The following is a 20604-nucleotide window of genomic DNA, read 5'->3' as shown; positions in this document are numbered from 1 at the left end:
AATTTTCTTAAAGTTGATAGGCCTATGTCTTTTATCCAGTTGTGTTGTATCAGAAACACGGGTAACGGTAGAGACAACCGGAATGTTATTGGAGGGCGAGTAATGATAATTCCGAAGTTTTTTCCGCGACCGGTGAATGTAGCGAGGTCCGCGTAAAACCTCGAGCTGTTCACAACGTTTATAAGTGACAGGAGCCAGGCGGAAAACTCCTTTTAATGATCTGAGATGAGCAGCGGAATATTGTAAAGCCATCTTGGGGAAACAACTGTGATTCGTCTCATCAACAGACAGCAAGAACCAAAGAAGACCAAAAAACAAAAACAAAAACTGCCAGTGAATATGTGACGACATGACGAGTGATGACCCGTTCAACCTAATCAATCAATCAATCATTTATTTATAGAGCACATTTAAAACACAACCGAGGTTGACCAAAGTGCTTTACAAGGAATAAAAGAGACACAGATATAAAACTGCAATAGAAACTTAAAAACTAAATGAGACAAGAAGGCACTAAAAAAAATAATAATAAAATAAATACATAAAAAAAAAAAAAATAATAATAAAAAAAAAAAAAAAAAAAAAAAACAGGAAGACAGATTACAGGGTGTTAAAAGCCAGGGTGAATAGATGAGTCTTGAGTTGAGATTTAAAAGTACAGATAGATGGAGCTTGCCTAATTGCAGGAGGAAGGCTATTCCACAGCTTCGGCCCAGCAGCAGCAAAAGCACGCTCACCACGTTTTTTGAGTTTAACTTTAGGGACTGTAAGATGGCCAAGGTCAGAGGATCTCAGATTTCTAGAAGGAGTGTACGGAGTCAGAAGATCAGTTAAATATTGAGGAGCCAAGTTATTCTGAGTTTTATAGACAAATAATAAAATTTTAAACTCAATCCTATACTTTACTGGGAGCCAGTGCAAAGACATTAAGATAGGTGTTATGTGGTCAAACTTTCGCTTCCCCTCAAGTAGTCTAGCGGCAGCATTTTGGACCAACTGTAGACGCGAGATGGAAGCCTGAGAAATACCATAATATAGAGAATTACAGTAATCAAGCCTCGATGTAATAAATGCATGAACAGCTGTTTCCAAATTTCTCCTGGATAAGACGGGTTTCACTTTACTGAGAAGGCGAAGTTGATAAAAACATGATTTGACAACCGAGGAGATCTGTTTATCAAAGTTTAAACTGGAGTCAAAAAGGAAGCCCAAATTTCTGGCACACTTTGTGTTATAAGGGGAGAGACAACCCTGGTCAAAATCGAAAACACAGTTTTCTTTGGGGCCGAAAATAATAAACTCCGATTTATTTTCATTTAAGTTTAAGAAATTACTTGAAAGCCATGACTTCAGTTCATTTAGACAATCTAGCAGCGGCTGAAGAGTATATTTGTTGTTACGTTGCAAGGGCAGGTAGAGCTGTGTATCATCGGCATATAGATGAAAAGAAACACCATGTTTTTTAAAAATAGCAGCCACAGGGAGCAGATACAAAGAAAACAACACAGGCCCAAGGATTGAACCCTGAGGAACACCACAACCAAGGTGCTTGTTAGTGGATGAGTAATGTCCCAAGTGAACAGTAAAACATCTATCTGACAGGTAAGAGTGAAACCACTGTAAAACAGAACCGCGAAGTCCTACACAAGACTCCAAGCGTGACAGAAGAATGTTGTGGTCGACTAAATCAAAAGCAGCACTTAGGTCTAGCAGGACCAAAGCCATTTGTTTTCCTGAATCAGTGGTGAGATAAATATCATTTAAGACTCTTAAAAGAGCAGATTCAGTGCTATGTAGTGCTTTAAAACCTGATTGATAAACTTCATTGATAGAATTCTTCAACATGAAAGACTGTAATTGAGCCAATACAACTTTCTCCATAATCTTTGAAATAAAAGGAAGATTTGAAATGGGTCGAAAACTGGAAAGAGATGAAGGTTCAAGATTAGTTTTTTTGATATATGGTGTTATCGCAGCATGTTTAAGGCGGACTGGAACAGTGCCCATATATAAGCATTTATTAATGACTGATAATAGACCTGGACCAATTGCATCCATTGTTTGTTTGATGAAATGTGAAGGAACAATATCATGTGGACATGAAGTGGGCTTAAGGCAGTCCACAATTTCCTTACAGGAGTGCAAGTTGAGTGGCTCAAACTCAGACCATGTGGAGGAGTATAACGGAATCTCTAACAGTGTGTATCCAGTCTGAGCCATTTGAGATCTAATATCCAAAACCTTGTTTGTGAAAAAGTTTCCAAAACTTTCACAAAGCGAGACAGAAGGCTCAGGGAAAAAAGTAACAGGTGGATTTAGAACAGAGTCAATAGTGGAGAAGAGGACACGAGAGTTATGCTTATTTTTCTTAATCAGATCAGAGAGATATTTACACTTAGCAGCTTTGGCTGCCCTCTGAAACGTAAAAAGTGAATCTCTCATAATTTCATAAGAGACCTGTAATTTGTCCTTTTTCCACTTGCGCTCGGCCTGTCGGCAGGCCTGTCTGAGAGAGCGCACTGATTCATTAAGCCAAGGAATTGGTACTGATTTACGAAATTTAAGCTTTAATGGAGCAATACTGTTCAAGATAGAAGCACAAGTAGAGTTAAAATAACTGAGATGTTCGTCCGCATCCAAGTTATGTAGAGTAGATTCTGTTTCCGAAGAGTTCCATACCTCGCCAAATGCTACCTTGAACTCCTCACTGGAACGTGTTGTAAAGTTACGAGACATACGCCCCATGGATTGATTGTTTAGAGTTTGACCAGAATATGGAACAGAGAAAAGTACAGGCATATGATCAGAAAAATTGGCATTGCTAATAGTGATATCTGAAACAGATAGTCCATGGGTTAAAATCAAGTCCAGAGTATGACCTTGTTGATGCGTAGGGCCAGTTACCCACTGAACAAGGTCAAAAGACTCAATAAGATTTAAAAACTCCCTGGACAAAGTTAAAGTTGTACAACAGACATGAATATTAAAATCACCAATCAGTAGTATTTTATCATGAGCAATAACAATATCCCCCAGAAATGCAGCAAATTCATTAATAAATTCTGAATTATGTTTAGGAGGACGATATAACAAAGCAACAGTGACAGGGTTAGCTAGTAGTATTTGAAAGAGTTGCACCTCAAAGCTGTTATATGAGTCTGTGGATAAGGATCGGCACGGAAAAGTGTTTTTGAAGACAGTCGCGAGCCCCCCGCCGCGGCCAGATGAGCGCGGGGTATTTAGAAAGTTACAATCCTGTGGTAAAAGTTCAGCAAGCGAGCTTGATTCGCCAGGTTTAATCCATGTCTCAGTGACACAAAGGAAGTCCAGAGCTTGTGCAGTAAAAAGGTCGTTTAAAATGAAAGTTTTGTTTATCAGCGACCGTGTGTTGATAAGGGCCATCTTCAGTGCAGATGAGTCACTTACCGCTTGCGTTGCTCGGCACAGTGGTCGAAGGTAGCGGAGATTAGATCCGTCACGGTGGAGACGATGTTTCGTCCTCTGAAGACGCGTGGAACTAATAACAGGGATAATCGCGCGAGGCTGCTGGAGCTGAGCCTCGGAAAAACGCCATCCTGCAACGTGTCCATGGACCTGGCCTCCCAACGAGTAGAATTGGCACCTTGCACTATTCTCCCGAGCCGATACAGCTCTTTGATGAACAGCGAAGCCTCCCCGTTTGCCGCGCCTCCTCCGGCGCTTTTTTCTAGGTAAGTCAGTAGGACACCTATACAGGTGTACTGGAAGGTTGGTCGGAAATGGCAATGGGAACGCTCTATATCCAGTAACATCACCTTTAGTAGAGTCCATAACCACACTACGAATGTTAAGCAGTGTTTGGCGGTCATACAACAGGATGGAGTCACAATTTGTGATGATAAGGGAAATAAGTAGAAAAACAACACATGCCAACGGCAAAGTCAAAGAGGGCAACAGACGGCTAGCCAACACCGGCGCCATCTTGTCCCGAAACCTAACACAACAGTTTCGGTTTCACTGCGTTAGCCAGAACCGTGTCGGCATCAACAATCCACAGTAGGGAAGGCTACCCAACCACACTAAGGATTGACATCACAAAAGACAAAATGACAAAGAGAGTGGAGACTCACAGTATCAGATGTCGAGAGGGATGACAGGATATTAACGGAGAGGACTCGCAGCCAATCTGTGTGGAGGATCACAGGGACACCCAGGTCAGTTATCCAAAAAGTTTTAAAAATAGTCCAGCGAATCAAAAAAGTTTAGAGGGTCTGAGAATAGTCCAGCGAATAATCCAGGAGGTTGAAACAGAGAAAAACATTTCCAATAACACGAAACGTAACAGCAGCAGACAGACAGTACCAGCGTGAAGCGGCAGCACAAGCGCGCCAAGCGTTCTCACAACCGGAAGTGACGTATGGTGACCGATAAGACAGGTGAATGCAATCAGTGAATGAGGTACAGGTGGATGTGATCAGTGATGAGTCGGGGCAGTGAGTTCTGGGAAATGTAGTTGTGAGTGAAAATAGTCTAAACTGGAGTGCCCTCTGGTGTCTCTCAGGGGCACTCCAGCTGGTGACCCCCAAAGAGCGGCTTCCAGACGCTCAAAAAAAAAAACGGTCCAGGTGGAGGTGGAGCGGAGGCGGATCTGGGGGCGGGATGGAGGGCCAGGTCTGTGGAGCAGAAGAGGAACAGGCGACCAGGGCGTATCAGGGCGGAGCGGACGGAGCAGGTTGTGCGGGCGGCCAAGGCGGTGGTGACCCCTCGGGCGGCCAAGGCGGTGGAGACCCCTCGGGCGGCCACGGCGGTGGAGACCCCTCGGGCGGCCACGGCGGTGAAGACCCCTTGGGAGGCTACGGCAGTGATGCCCTCTCAGGACCAGACACCAGCTCGGGCCCAAACACCGGCTCAGGAACAGACACTAAAACAGAAATGGTCACAAGGACAGACACAAACACAGAAACAAACACTAGCTCGGGAGCAGACATTGGATCGGCCATCTTGTCCGGAGACATTGGGTCGGCCATCTTGTCCGGAGACACTGGGTCGGAGGCGGCCATCTTGTCCATAGACACTGGCTTGGAGGCGGCCATCTTGTCCATAGACACTGGCTCGGAGGCGGTGACGTGAACAGTCTCTGGATTGGCAGAAGTAATGTGAACAGTCTCTGAATCGGCCATCTTGTCTTTAGACATTGGCTCGGAGGCGGCCATCTTGTCTTTAGACACTGGCTCGGAGGCGGCCATCTTGTCTTTAGACACTGGCTCGGAGGCGGCCATCTTGTCTTTAGATACTGGCTCGGAGGCGGTGACGTGAACAAACTCTGAATTGGCAGAAGTAACATGAAGAGTCTCTGAATCGGCCATCTTGTCAATAGACACTGGCTCGGAGGCGGCCATCTTGTCTGTAGACACTGGCTCAGAGGAAGTGATGTGAACAATCTCTGAATTGGCAGAAGTAACATGAAGAGTCTCTGAATCGGCAGGGCTGACGGTGAGCGTCTCTGGCTCGGCAGGGCTGACGGTGAGCATCTCTGGCTCGGGATGGCTGACGGTGAGCGTCTCTGCAGATTTTCTGAGGCGGAAGAGTCTGATAAGTGGATCCATGGTGGATCTCGGTTCTTTCCGCTGCTGGATCTGAAGCGGCGTAGTCTTCTGTTGTGAACTGCTCTGAGGCTTGTAGATGTAGATCCAAACGCATTTGAGGGCAATCCAGAGGCGTAATCCAATGTACAGGCAAGGGTCATACACAGATAGGCAGTCCAAAACAGATACACAAAGAAACAAACAAATAAAACAGGCAGGGACCAGAGGCAAGAGAGTAATCCAGGGAACAGGGCAAGATATCCAAAAACCAAGAGACAAGAAAACCATAAGAATGCTCAGAAATTGCAGTGTAACACTTAAACAAGTGTAACCCATATAGAATATGCTGTCACTAAAGGGTTAACTAGTCGAGTGTCAAATTACATGATGCCAGTAGAGGGCGCGCTAGCACTGTTTTATACATTCGTCATTGGGGATTCTCTTGTATGAAGCTGCATTAGAAAAAAGCCCTAGTTCACGTGGCGAAAATAGATTGCAAAACAGTAACATCTAGTCAATTCTAATCAGGAGTTGAGTTGATAAGATATTTTTTTACTAGTAACTCGAGGATTGCATTGTGGAAGACATTTTTCTGTTGTTCTTTACCCTGTTTTCTGCCGAAACCTCCGGTGAGTTTCTGTTGTCTAAATGTGCTCATTAGCTTGCTAATTAGCTTGCTAGCTAATAATAGGTGATGTTATCAGTGAAAAATATTAGGTTTAAAGATCTCATGCTATTAAAATAAAACCAATCGGAGTGACATGAGACTAGAGAGTATTGTAATATGTTTATATTGCACGTAGCTCATAATGTGTGAATTTTGTGTTTTGCTAATCTGAGCATTCAGCTAAGTACTGGGTTCTAAAATGTGTTTAACTGAGGTAAAATGACTAATGGGGAAATAATGCATTCATTTCAGGTTGTTTAGTAGTTTAATAGCATACGGTTCATTACATGTTATGATTGAAAAATGCATTAATCCTGTGAGATACATTTATTTAGGAAAATAAATGTTATTGTTTAATCTTTTACTATGCTTTGGCTTTGCCAATGTTAACTATGGTCTCTAGTCAAACAGACTTGTATGAAGCATAGTCGTAGAGTGAATTTGAACAGTTCTCTTATAATCATAGTTAATGGTTTTAAATGTGTAGCTGGTTTATTGGAAAAAAGTAAATGACCATATATGGAAAGGAGATATAAAGAATTATAATTGTTTTGTATCTATTCTGTACTGCTATGTACAGATTGGTTTTTATCCTGGATTCAGTTTGATTTCAAACCATACCGACTTCGATGGCGAGCCTGTCCCAGTGAGTGACATTCAACAGAGGGAACGTTTGGACGCAGTGTGGCCAGCTGTGTTGGATTCTCTTCTGCAGAGTGACTGAACTGATTCGTATCCAGACCTCGGATATTGGATTCCAAGGATTTCAGATAAGGAACTTGAATGTGTTTTGGTTTACTACCCGGGTAGAGTGACTTTCTGTTTTCCAAGGACAATTTATTTTGTTTTCCTATTTTTTCTTTTAAATGAAAGAGCTCTATTTTATTTGGGGGTATTTTCTAATGTAAGAGAAAATAATATGTGAATAGTTTGTTGCACAGTGACTGTGTAATAAATCTGCCAGCTGTTCTGTTTAAAAAAAAAGTGTAAGTCTCCTTGTGAGTCTTGTCAATTACTGCTCAGAGCCTAGGTAATAGATATATAGCTATCAAACTAATTTAGGTTAGAGGTGCTACACAAGACTTCGCGGTGAGTAGGGCTGGGTATTGTTAGGTATTTCACAATTCGATTCGATTTCAATTCTTGAGGCTTCGATTCGATTCAATATTGATTTATAAGCTTCGATATCGATTCAATAATAAGTAAATACACAAGTAATTAAGTGCCTGAGTGAGTATATTTTTAAATAATGTGCGTATATTACTAATGTTAAAGAACAAATTGACCCCAGCATGTTTGTTTCCTGTCATGGTTTATTCAGCAGAATAAACTGTACAATATTTTATGTGTTGAATACAAACACAACTGTGACAAGCACTGTACTGTTCGTGTACCATACAATGAATAATCAAGAGCTGATTCAATGTGCGTCTTTATTATCCCAAACTCCATTAACAACTGCCCGCGAAGCGGGCCAACGACGTCACCACAGGATACAAACCATATATGGCATTTCACCGTAACATCTCCCTTTCTTTAGAACTTTGCCACACTTCACTAAGAACCCCATACATAAATTAACAACCCGAACAAGAGTGGTTACTAGATCAGCATATACTGTGCATTACCAAAACTGAACTGCATTACTGGTGCGTTAGTCTGTCTTCACCACTAAGGGAAATTCACAAATAAAGTCTTCACAAATCAAGTCTCTGTGGTGGACGTGACTGACGGCCGCTGCGCGTAATGATCAGAGTCTCGCGCTGGGCAGGCCTATTACTCACTGACAGCTTTTGTTCTTGGACTTGCTCTGGCACATATTCCGTGCTGTCCGATGTGTCACCCTCTCTGATTGCTGTTTCATCGTTGCTGGCTACCGAGCCTTGACTGATCCCTGCTTCTTGGTGATTAAACTGGGCGGAGCGCTCAGCCTGTCGCAAATCCACACGGTTGCGCCTGTATAATGTGCCATCCACATCCACCACATAAGACCGCGGATTCACCTTTCCCAGACACTGGCCTCTCCGCCACCGTCCTGTGCGGTCTCCAGGCAATGGTTTCATTCTGATGTGTTCACCGACCTTAAGCTCTGGGAGGTCTTTGGCTCTCGCATCGTAATGGAATTTTGCCATGCGCCGTTTCCACCTCAGTTTCTCTGAAACTCCCTCGACCACCTTGGGGAAAAGTAAACTGTTTGTCATGGGAAGCCCCGACCTGAGTCTGCGTGACATCAGTCGTTGAGCAGGACTGCTGTCCAATCCTTCTGTGGGCGTGTTTCGCCAGTGCAGAATTGCTAGCCATGGATCTGTTCCGTCGAGTTTTGCCCTTTTACAGAGCGATTTCACAATCTTCACAGCCGATTCTGCCTTTCCGTTAGATTTTGGGTGCTGGGGAGAGGATGTGACGTGCCTGAATCCCCACTGGGCAGCAAATTTTCGAAACTGTTCACAAGCGAATTGCGGCCCGTTGTCAGTAATCACTTGATCTGGCTGGCCGTAACGCGCAAACTGCACTTTGCAGCGCGTAATGACTGTGTCTGCCGTCAGATCTGGCAACTGATCAATTTCCCAGTAATCTGAGTAGTGGTCCACTATGATCAGAAATTCTCTGCCACCATACGCATACAGGTCCATACTCACTATTTGCCAGGGGCGCACAGGAATTTCATGGGACATCATAGTTTCTTTTTGCTGGTTGTGCGCGTACTCTTTACATGCAGGACAGTTAGCCACATAATCATTTATCTCTCCTCTCATGTTGGGCCAGAACAGCGTTTCCCTCGCCTGTCTGTAACAGGCTTCTCCTCCAATATGAGTGTCGTGAATGCGATTGAGCATTGCTGCTCTCAATGACTTCGGTATAATGGCACACTGACCTCTGTAAAGCACACCATTTTGAATGTTCACTTCATCCCTGAATGGCCAATATTCGCGCACTAAGAGCGACGCGTTTTCTTTGCGTTCGGGCCAGCCAGCTAGCACGGTCTTTGCCAGCTCCTGTAATGCGTCGTCAGCTTTGGTCTCGGTTACAATTTGACGGAGACTGGTGTCTGTCACGTTGAGATGTAGGGCTTGGTCTATAAATGAGAGCACAGCCTCGGTGCTGTCCATGGTACTCACGTGTTGTGGTCCGGGCTCACTGGACACCTGCTTGTCGAGCGCTGCCCTGCTCAGCGTATCACTTATGTACATCTCTGGGCCAGGTTTGTACACAACATCCAGGTTGTAGCTTTGAAGCTGTAATAACATGCTTTGGAGGCGTTTGGGAGCATTAAGAAGCGGCTTCTTAAAAATTGTCACGAGGGGTTTATGGTCGGTTTCAGCAGTAATTGTCTCCCTGCCGTACAGATAGTGATGGAACCTCTGACATGCGAACACGATACTCAAGCATTCCTTCTCAATTTGGGCGTAATTTTGTTCAGTTCTCGTAAGCGCCCGAGAGGCGAACGCCACAGGCTGGCCTTGTTGCAGCAGACAACAGCCCAAACCGTTCTTACTGGCGTCGCTTTGTATTGTCACTGGCTTGTTTATGTCATAATACCTCAAAACGGGCGTGTTCGTAACCATGCGTTTTATTTCTTGAACTGCCTCGTCATGTTTAGGGAGCCAGTGCCACGCTACGTCTTTATCCAGAAGCCTGCGAAGTGGCTCGCATACCTCTGAGAGCCGTGGGAGAAACTTGGCCAGGTACGTCACAAATCCAATGAAGCGCTGAACTGCTTTTACGTCCTGCGGTGTCTGCATTGCCAGGACTGCTTTTGTCTTTTCTGGGTCAATTCGCAGCCCTTCCGCTGACAATATGTGCCCATGAAAATGCACCGCTTTGAGTTTGAACTGCACCTTTTTTTCACTCAGGCGGAGTTTCACAGCCCTGCATCTCTCCATCAGAGCGCCGAGATTTCTGTTGTGATCTAACTCGGCCTCTGCGTCCGAGTCACCGCAGCCAACAACCAGTATGTCATCCGCTATGGGCTCTATGCCTCTGAGTCCCATCAACAACTCGTGTTGCTTCCGTTGATAAATTTCTGGTGCAATGGAGACGCCGAAGGGCAGTTTACACCATCTCATCCGCCCCCAGGGTGTCCAGAAAGTTGTCATTAAACTGCTTTTGTCATCCAGCTTGCAGTGCAGAAAGGCATCGCGAACGTCTACCAGCGTGAACAGACGTGCTTTGGGTAATTTATACAGAACGTCCTCCAGTGTTGGCATGTGATAGTGCGATCTTTGCAGTGCTTGATTGAGGTGTTTTGGGTCTATACATATTCTCACTTTGTCTGGCTTGGCTATACTTACCATGTTGCTGATCCTTGGTGTAGGTTCCGTGACACTTGTAATGTGTCCGTCTCTCACGTATTTATCCAACTGTTCTTTTACTCTGGTTTTTAAGGCCACTGGCACGTTCCGTGGCGCGCATTGCACAGGCGACACGCTGCTGTCCAGCACAAAACGGACCTCTCCTGGGACTGAATCGACTGGGTCATTAAACACGTCCTTGAAATTGTCGATTAATTGTTGCTTTGTGAAAGGCGTGTCTGAGTGTGCAATCAGTCTGTGAAGCTCTTCTGGGATGGTAAACTTCATGAGCCCTAGCCGCTCACATGTGTCACCCGAAAGTAATGGCTCCTGATCGGCTTCGACCACTTCAAAGACTAGCTTGTGTTTGGCGCTCTTTATTGTGCATTCTGTATGAAATCGGCCTAAAGACAGCATTGTGGCACCAGAGTACAATTTCAGTCTTGTCGTGCTTGGCTGCAAAGGGCTTTCTGGGTCAAGTTTATCTTTGGTTATACGGCTCATAACATTACAAGTTGCTCCCGTGTCAAGCTGACAGGCCTGCTTTCTTTTATTAAGCGTGAGGTTAACAAACCATCTTGGACCTGGGCACTTTACTGTCTCAATGCATTCCTCAGCAGCGAAAAGTCGACCCTCGCTGTAGGGCCCTTGCTCGTCCTGATCGTCATCCATCATTACATTCACTCTGGTGGACCTGCCAGTAATCTGACGCGCTCTACACACCTTTGCGAAATGATTCAATACACCACATGATCGGCAAGTCTTTCCATATGCGGGGCACTGATCTCTGCCTTTCTTGTGACCACCCCCACAATACTTGCAATTCACAGTTCTGAGCGTTTGCTCATTATTCATTTCACCATCCCTGCGTTTCAGCCTTTGTGCTTGTGCAAAATTCATAGCGTCACTGACTGTGTTGTCGATATCTTTAACTCGTTGTTCCGTCGCTTCTGCCAGCCGGCATATTTCGACAGACTGTGACAAAGTCAGCTGACGTTCACGCAACAAGCGCCGCCTCGTGTTCTCATTGGCAATGCCCAGGACAAGTCTATCGCGAATCATTTCGTCTTTGAGCTCCCTATACTCACAGGTCGATGCTCTTTCCCGCAGCCTCGTGAGAAAGTTGTCTATAGGCTCGTCCAGCTCCTGCTTGCAACACCCGAACATATATCTTTCGTAGATCACATTTTTCGCAGGCTTGAAATACTCTCCCAATGCATCAAGTATGACTTTCGGATCCTTCGTTTGTTCCTCGCTCAACACAATATTATGACTGTAGATATGTCGACATTCATTACCCATTAATCGCCGCAGCGCTGCTGCTCTCACCTCTTTGGGCTTTTCACTAAGCCCAGTAGCAAGCTCATAGTCCTCGAACTCCGCTCTAAAATTGTCCCAATTTTTTGATATGTCCCCTGACATCCGCATGCCCTCCGGGGCAGGAATGCTGTTTAAAGCCATGTTCAGGATCTAGAGTTCACTTCTGACACCATGTTCGTGTACCATACAATGAATAATCAAGAGCTGATTCAATGTGCGTCTTTATTATCCCAAACTCCATTAACAACTGCCCGCGAAGCGGGCCAACGACGTCACCACAGGATACAAACCATATATGGCATTTCACCGTAACATGTACAGTGCTTTAACAACACCTCTAAAGTGCATGTAACTAAGTAGTAGAAAGTATATTTCTTTCTTCCTATACATTCAAGTTATAAAAGAAATGTAAACAGAAGCACAAAATGTGCATACTCAAAAAAATATTATTATAATTTTGTAAACAATAACACTTAACAGTTGAACACACTTAACAGCAATTGCGAGTTATCAGGCCAATTCTAAGGGGAAAAAAGACTAACCTTTTTCCCTCTCAGAATAGTTTATATCTCACAATTCTGACTTTATATCATGCATTTCTGACTTTATAACACGCAATTGCGACTTTATAACACGCAATTGCGACTTTATAACACGCAATTCTGACTTTATATCTCACAATTCAGAATTGCGAGATTTAAACTCCCAATTGTGAGAAAAAAAGTCAGAATTGTGAGATAAAAGTCGCAATTACCTTTTTTATTTTCCATTCTGTGGCGGAAACAAGCTTCCATAGTTCCCCGGCTTACAGTGGAATCCAAAATGAGCCCAAATGTCGGCTTTTAATGTTGGTGCAGGCTTGAATCAGTCTTGAACGCCTGCTTGAACGGAGTGCAGCTGCTGTCCGTCATCGCGCTGTTTTGCTAAAGCACGACTTCTACAACGCTGAACGCTCTCACTAGAGTGTAGCCCACAGCGCCGCCACTGGCCTGGATGGCTGAATCGATTCATAGGATTTGATGAATCGATATTGAATTGAGAAGCAAAAAATTGCAATGCATTGATGAATCGATATTTTTACCCAGCCCTAACGGTGAGTGACTGAATAAACATGGTATATATAGCCAGACTAACAGGATGATAAGACAGGTGAATGCAATCAGTGAATGAGGTACAGGTGAATGTGATCAGTGATGATGAGTCGGGGCAGTGAGTTCTGGGAAATGTAGTTGTGAGTGAAAATAGTCTAATCTGGAGTGCCCTCTGGTGTCTCTCAGGGGCACTCCAGCTGGTGATTGTTACACCAATAGTTTAAGGCACCATTTCTTAAGTCTTACTCCAGTTAGACTAAAGTTTAGTGTTAGTCTTCTTGGTCGCAGGTTAAGGAACCACTGCCATTATTGGAGATTGAATGAGTTCTGGACACACTGGCGCCAGCAACCCAAATCTGTGACCTGGAAGGTCATGACGTGCCTCTGAATGTCAGATACATCATCGATGGAGATATGCTTCGTTCACATATACATCTGTATATGTGTGCAAAATTACTGAGTTTATTCTTAGCCAATGAGAATCATTCAATGTGTAAGCAACGACGTAGTTTTACAACTGTTACGACCTCTCACGACTGTTTTAAACACAGCTCATTATTTCCATTCACTTCACCCCCTCCATTCTGGGCCCCTTCCGACTCCGACAGCTGAGCTGAAGACGCATTATTTACCTGAAACGAGCGGAGAGGAGAGGAAGGAGTGAATGTAGTGACATCATGTCAAAAACACATGTAAATAAAAAAAATCTAACTATCATTATGAAGATAAACAAATAAGTTGTATTTTATTACTCACTATCAAGCTAGCATATTGATATTGGTAAAGTTTACAATCTATATTTATTGATTCGCTAACGAGCTAGTTATCTATAAGGCAAAGCTAAAAACAGGTTGCATACACGTTTTTCCATTGCCATCATTTACACTGTGATGAAGATGAATTTCGTGTAAGATTCATAACATATATATAATGTTCTGCATGTAAGAGTTTGCTTGATGAAAGCATTGTTGATTCTGATGAGGACTACACTCCCTAGACAAGTAAGTTACCCATAGACAGTATAAGAAAGTGAAGACTAAAATTTCATCTTTTAATATTATTTCATTATTAAATATTATGTATCTGTATTATTATTCTTTATTAGTTTTCATAATCACTGTATTATCCTATGGAGTTTCAAGTTTGAATGCATGAAAAGAACATGTCAGGGGAAAGCTATATATTGCTTAGAGAGGTATGTGTGCAATGTAACATGTTCACTCAGCATAAATGTTTCCACTGATGCAAGTGTACCACAGATGTACATAACAAGGAAAGTAGCGCACGTATGACATATACGTTCTAAATTGAGAAGCTCAGAGCAACATGTTTGTTACCTTACAAGGAAGCTGTAAGACTGTGTGATGTATAAAACTCAATGTGACATTGTACCACCCTTAGAGAAACATGTAGGCATGACCGGGTGAGAGGGTAGAGGAACATGGAGAAACGCATAGACCAGGCATGAACACAACATCATGAAGTTTCTCTCCTGACATATATATAATATATAATAAAACTTTCTTGGCAAGATAACTGGTGTCCGGTCCCGTAAATTGAATAATAACGGGGAAACCCAAGAGGCTTTAATTCCAAGTCTACATTTGGCGTCACGAACAGGATGGCATTCAGGCATTTGTCTCAATCATTCAAGGTAAGACTTTTTCCTATTCTAAAAAATAATTTGAAGTCTGCCTGATGATTGGACATTGACTGAAACTGCTTAAAAGAACTGTGTTGTTTAAAGTACCAGTTGTTTTGCCAATGAATATATATGTCAGAAAAAAGAAAATAATTTAAATAATTAGAATTTGATGTGGCTTGTTTGAGTTGCTCTGTTCAGTAGACCTCTGAAATATTGAATGATGCTGGGGAAGTTTTTTTCATTTTAGAAAAGACTTTAGTAAAAGTGTATCTTTTTTAGAAAAAAGACCATTTAGTCAAATATTTGGAATAGCAGTAAAGCGATTTAGCAATTTGCTTGGCATGACTGGAAGGTGGTTGGAATATGGCGAGACTGTAAAAACTGATGGCAGAGTAATCTCTAAAATATTTCCAACACACCGAAGAATCGTTTTAGAAAACGAGGATAGTGTGTCAAAGCGGTGATTTATAGCGGTTTAAGGTGGCGGGTCTGTGCTATAGGACGCACAGGATTCCGTATTTAGAAATACAGGCGCCCTAAAATTTTAAACACGCTGATTGAGCCCTTAGAAGATGGGTATCAATGGAAGTAGCTAGAATTGTGTGCTTTCTGATTTTGACAATAAAGCTGTTCAGTATTGAGAGGAAGAGGCTGATCTGAGAGCAACTTCAAATAAACTAAGTAAAATTTAAAAATAAAAAAATAGAGCAAACAAATACACAAAGAAAACAAATTATTAGAGTTAACTTTTGTTTTTTTTTGTTTTTTCCTTTCCCCTTCTTTGTTCTTTGAGTTATTAGAGCAGGAGAAAGGGAGAGAAGGAGAGAAGCAGAGAGAGAGAGAGAGAAGCAGAGGGACCCCCCCCCCCTTGGAATTCACGCACAGTAGAGATACACACACACACACACTCACTCCCAAAATATCCCTGCTGTTTGAGTGCACAGTCACAGAGTGACAAATAATTTGCTATGGCAGAAAGTGGTCTTAACAGCCGAACAATAGCTGATTGGTATTTAAAAAGAAAACAGAAAAAGCAAGCTAAGCTTTTGAAAAAAGGACTGGATGTTAATGCATCTTTGGATGTGCAGCTAAGCTGGTTTGATTCGCAAAAAGACTCCATCAAGTCAAAAGCATTTCCAATACTGGCAGCTCATTGGATTGTGAAACAAGGTGGAATCTTCTGTGGCATTGATGGATGTCCAGCCCCACTTGTTGAAGCAATGAAGCCTCAAATTGAAGCATTTCACAAATTGAACAAAATTATGTCTATTAACTGTTCAGATAAAGAAAACACAACCAATGATAATTCATTTGATCCAGATTGGACAAATATAATAACTGAAGCTGAAAAGAGATATTCACAAGCACCAGTGAAATCTGCAACTACTGTAACGCCTCCTCCTTATAACCCAATGTATCCAGTTTTGCCTGAACAATGTACAAGTTCCTCTAAACCACTGACACAGCCTCAAGCTTTGAGATCAAATGGTCCAGTTGACAAAATGTATATTGCTTCTGCACAAGCAGCTCCAATAATAACAAGATCTAAAACAGTTCATCCCAACAGAGACATGCTGCGCTGTACACCAGCTTGTAATTATGGATCCGACTGGGGTGATGAGACAAGAGATGACGACATGATCACAATTGACAAGATCGGTCCTGAACTTTCTTCACCAGTAATTAAAAAGGAAGGATCTGAATTAATGACAGAAGAGAGACCATTCACTCCAGGTGAACGACAAGCCATTCTCACAGCCTTGCCTCCTCTGAAGAGACAAGATCCAAACACAGAGTTTTGGCGAGAATTAGACTCTCTTGTCGAACCACATCAAATGACACTACGAGACATTCACACCATTGTGAAAGCTAAAATCCCAAGAGACAGATGGGAACGCTTGCCAGCTTCAATAACAACTGCCCAATGGATAGATTTGTGGGTTGATGACCAGGGACGACCCCTGGGTCTTTGGCAAGCCTTAGATGTATTCCGAAGAGAAATCCAGGAAATTTTGGGCAGTGGTAAAATTCCCTTCACATTAGTGACATTGATTAAGCAAAAGGATGATGAATCTCCAGATGAGTATGCTCTACGTAAGTGGAATGCTTATGAGAGATGGGCTCTCTGTGCTAAGAAACAACCTGACAGAGATGATGTACAGTTCATTGACACACTTGTGGATGGACTTGGCCCAAAATACCAACAAGCCTTATCACTTGGAGTCAACCCAGGTGAGACATTTGACCAAATCATGCAATGGGCTGGCCGTTTGGAGATGGCTATGAGGTCAAACGAAGAAGAAGGAAACAAGCCATACCGAAGAGGAGTGGCGACAGCTCAATACAACAAAGACACAAAGAATAAGATGGTTTTCTGCAGCAATTGTGGAAAACGTGGACACGTTAGACGAGATTGCTGGGCTAAAGGAGGTGGAGCAGAAGGTCAAGGTCCATCATTTAAACAGGTCAGTACCAAAGACCATAATGAAAATTCTCAAGAGAAGACGTTGACTGAAGCACAAGTCCGTCAGCTCATTGAGGGAATTATGCGTCCGCAATAGGAATTAGCGGCCCCCTGTATTAGTAAGAAAAAAGACAATCGCCTTTTCGTTAATGCATTAATAGGGGGCCACCCATGTGATGTTTTGGTTGACACAGGCGCCTCAATTTCAATAACAGATTTGAACCTACCTACAACAGATGAAACTATGGAAGTTGAAGGTGTTGGAGGTGGTATCACAAAATTTCGCAAAAGTATTCAAGTTCCACTGCAAATACATGAAGATGAAGTCTTATGGACATCTTTTTGGGTGGGGCCGAATTCACAAGGAAGCCTAATTGGCATGGACATTCTTCCATTGTTAAACATGATCATATTCACTGACAGTCGTCATATCGCCACAACTGCTGGGATAATACCACACGAAGATCGCACATGTAATCTAAGGTCTGTTGGTACAGCAAAACCAATTATCAGGAACTGGACAAAAGATGGTGTGTGGGGTCTTCTATGCAGTTTGTATCCAGATGTTTGGGCTAAACACAAACTGGATTGTGGTAAAGCCAACATTGACCCCATTGTTATTGAGGGACCGACACATGCCCCTCATAAACAATACCCCATCCGACCTGAAGCAAGACAAGCCGTTGAGGAAATAGTGGCTGACTTGGAAGCTGAAGGTATCATCAGACAAACGTCATCTACCACTAATAGTCCTGTCTGGCCTGTCAAGAAATCAGATAACTCATGGCGATTAACCATTGATTATACAAGACTTAACAGTGTAACACCAAAACCGCATCCTATTGTAGCCAATCCTGCCACTATTCTGAATGATATTCCAGGAAATGCTAAAATTTTTACGGTACTGGATGTACTGTCTGCTTTCTGGTCTATACCTATAGACAAAAGATCTCAAGAGAAATTAGCCTTTACAGTAGGCGCAAAACAATATGTCTGGAACAGACTCCCACAAGGTCTTAATATTTCTCCTGTTGTATTTCATAGAGCTTTGAACCAGTTCTTAACGGAACAAAAAGCTGAAATTGAGAAATCAGGAAGTGTCTGCCTCCAATATGTTGATGACTTGTTGATTGCAAGCCCAGATGAAAGAAGCCATATATTTGCTCTGAATGTTGTCCTACAAGCCCTTAGGAAAGGGGGATTTAAAGTTAACCCCGACAAAGCACAGCTGGCCAAATCCAAAGTTATCTATTTGGGCCAAGAAATATCTATGGAGGGAAGGAGAATGACAACAGAGCGTGTAGAAGCATTACGACAACTTCCAAAACCTCTAACAGTTACAGGAATGCGAAAGGTGATGGGACTTTTCAACTATTGTCGTCAGTATATACCCGATTTTGCTAGCATCACCAGCCCTCTCATTGACCTGTACAAGGGAGGAAAGCCGGGAGTGGAACAGATTAACTGGACACCAGAAGCTGAGGAAGCGTTTACTTCTATGAAAGAAAAACTGACTTCAGCTCCAGCTTTGGGACTTCCCGATGGACGATTGCCGTTTCATTTGTGGACCAGTGTAGGAAATGAGACGTATTCAGCAGTACTGTGTCAAAAACCAGGTGATCGATACAGACCAGTTGGATACTTTTCCACAAAGATTCCTGTCACTATGATTGGGCAACCACGATGTATACAAGCTCTCGATGGTGCCACATGGGCAGTGGATGCTGTTGAGAATCTGATAGGAGCACAAACTATCATATTGCACACTCCACACAGTATAGTGACATTGTTGAACAACACAAACATCAAAACCATAACCGACGCAAGAAGAGCAAAATGGGAAGCTACTTTGTTGAACAAGGATTTGAGAGTGGAAATCATCAGAGACACGTCTCTTAACCCTGCAACAATGATGCTGGAACCACATGAGGGAATACCACATGAGTGTGTAAAACAAGTAGAAGAAGATAGCCTTGGTCCTGTTAATCCAATCCTTCTTGAAAATCCAGACAAGGAGTTATGGGTCGATGGATCCAGTTACTATGTTGATGGAAAACGACACACTGGATGGGCTGTAGTGCAAGCTGATGGAACTGTTGTGAAGAAAGGAGCTCTTCCTGGCAAACTTTCAGCACAAGTAGCTGAGCTCATAGCACTTACAGAAGCTCTTGAATTATCTGAAGGAGAACGAGTCAACATCTATACAGATAGTCGATATGCTTTTGGTGTGGTCCATGACTACCTTGCCCTGTGGAAGAGACGTGGACTCATCACCAGCAATGGGAGCGAAATACAACATGCTTCCATAATTCGTCGCTTGATTACAGCATGTCACTTACCTAGAGAAGCAGCCGTGATCAAAGTAAAATCACATCAATCTGACAAGTCCAAAGAAACTCAAGGAAACACGGCAGCAGATGCAGCAGCTAGAGAAGCAGCTCTACTCCATCCTACTCCTGTTACCCTGGTAAAGGAAAATACCAAGGATAATCCTGAGCTCCATCTTCTGTCATATCAATTGGAGACAGATGAAGAGAAAGAACAATGGATAAAAGCGGGAGCGAAAGAGGATGATCAAGGAATCTGGAGAATTCCAACAGGACAAGTAGTGATGCCTATCGGAACAAGAAGAGAACTAATGCAGCTGTATCATGGAAAAGTGCATGCTGGAGCAAAAGCAATGAAAGCTCAAATCAGTGAGACGTGGTGGTGGCCAAGAATGATGAGAGACATTGATGATTATTGTAGGAGATGTTTGATATGCCTCAAAGCAAATGTGGGAAAATCTGTAAAGGTGCGAATGTCACATGCACCCAGACCAACAGGTCCGACACATCTCCAAATTGATTTCACAGGACCTTTGTCACCTAGTGGAGGGTATCAGTATATACTTGTAATCATGGACAATAATAAGAAAGTGCGAGAAGCTCAACAGCAATGGGATGAAAAACACACCACTACTGACATTCCACACATTCCCGAGATAGGCAGTTTTGTTATGATCAAACGAATTGCTAGGAAGGGTTTAGAGTCTAGATGGGAAGGACCTTATGAGATACTCTTAACATACAAGTGTTTGTCTCAAAGGGGAGGGTGTAGGAACAGATAGATGGTATCATTGGTCACAAGTTAAACCTTGCTTAGTGAATAAACAAACTGTTGAGACTGAGCAATGTTCATCGATTAGTTTTAAAGATTGGGAACAAATAAGTGATGCTAACTATTTTTCTGCTTCCATTTCAGGAATCAATTCCATTGACATTTATTAAAAATGGTTGCAAGTTATTATGTATTCCTTACAAAACATTACCTCACAAACAATGAACACCCGCTTACTGATTTTCAACCCCAAGGGATAGGACCCTTTAACATCAACGTTTATTTTAATTTCTTATTTTGGCTCGGAACTGGGGGATTTAATTAGTTAACGAGTTAATTAATTAATGAGTCCAGGCACGAGCAGAAGACTTATTAGTTTTTTTTTCTTTATTTAGATGATTGGGGTTCATTTTAAATACATACACATAGATATTAAAAAAAACACATAGTATACGGGGACAT

The 20604-nt window shown here is 42.8% G+C and overlaps 1 protein-coding gene and 1 long non-coding RNA gene across 3 annotated transcripts in view; one reads left to right on the top strand and one right to left on the bottom strand.

The window, feature by feature from the left end:
- The window catches only part of aspa (aspartoacylase), a 285896-nt gene that overhangs the window by 10773 nt on the left and 254519 nt on the right, over nucleotides 1–20604 (bottom strand). The gene's annotated exons all lie outside the window — the stretch shown is intronic.
- Nucleotides 5874–7215, top strand: LOC120479862 (uncharacterized). Its single transcript, XR_005622983.2, has 2 exons — nucleotides 5874–6193; nucleotides 6812–7215. It is a non-coding gene; the product is annotated as an uncharacterized LOC120479862 (long non-coding RNA).

This window comes from Pimephales promelas, chromosome 4 (assembly GCF_988280905.1).
Source record: "Pimephales promelas chromosome 4, fPimPro1.hap1.1, whole genome shotgun sequence".
Lineage (NCBI taxonomy): Eukaryota > Metazoa > Chordata > Actinopteri > Cypriniformes > Leuciscidae > Pimephales > Pimephales promelas.
The sequence above is the reverse complement of the archived record's forward strand: the minus strand, read 5'-3'. Positions and strand labels throughout refer to the sequence as shown.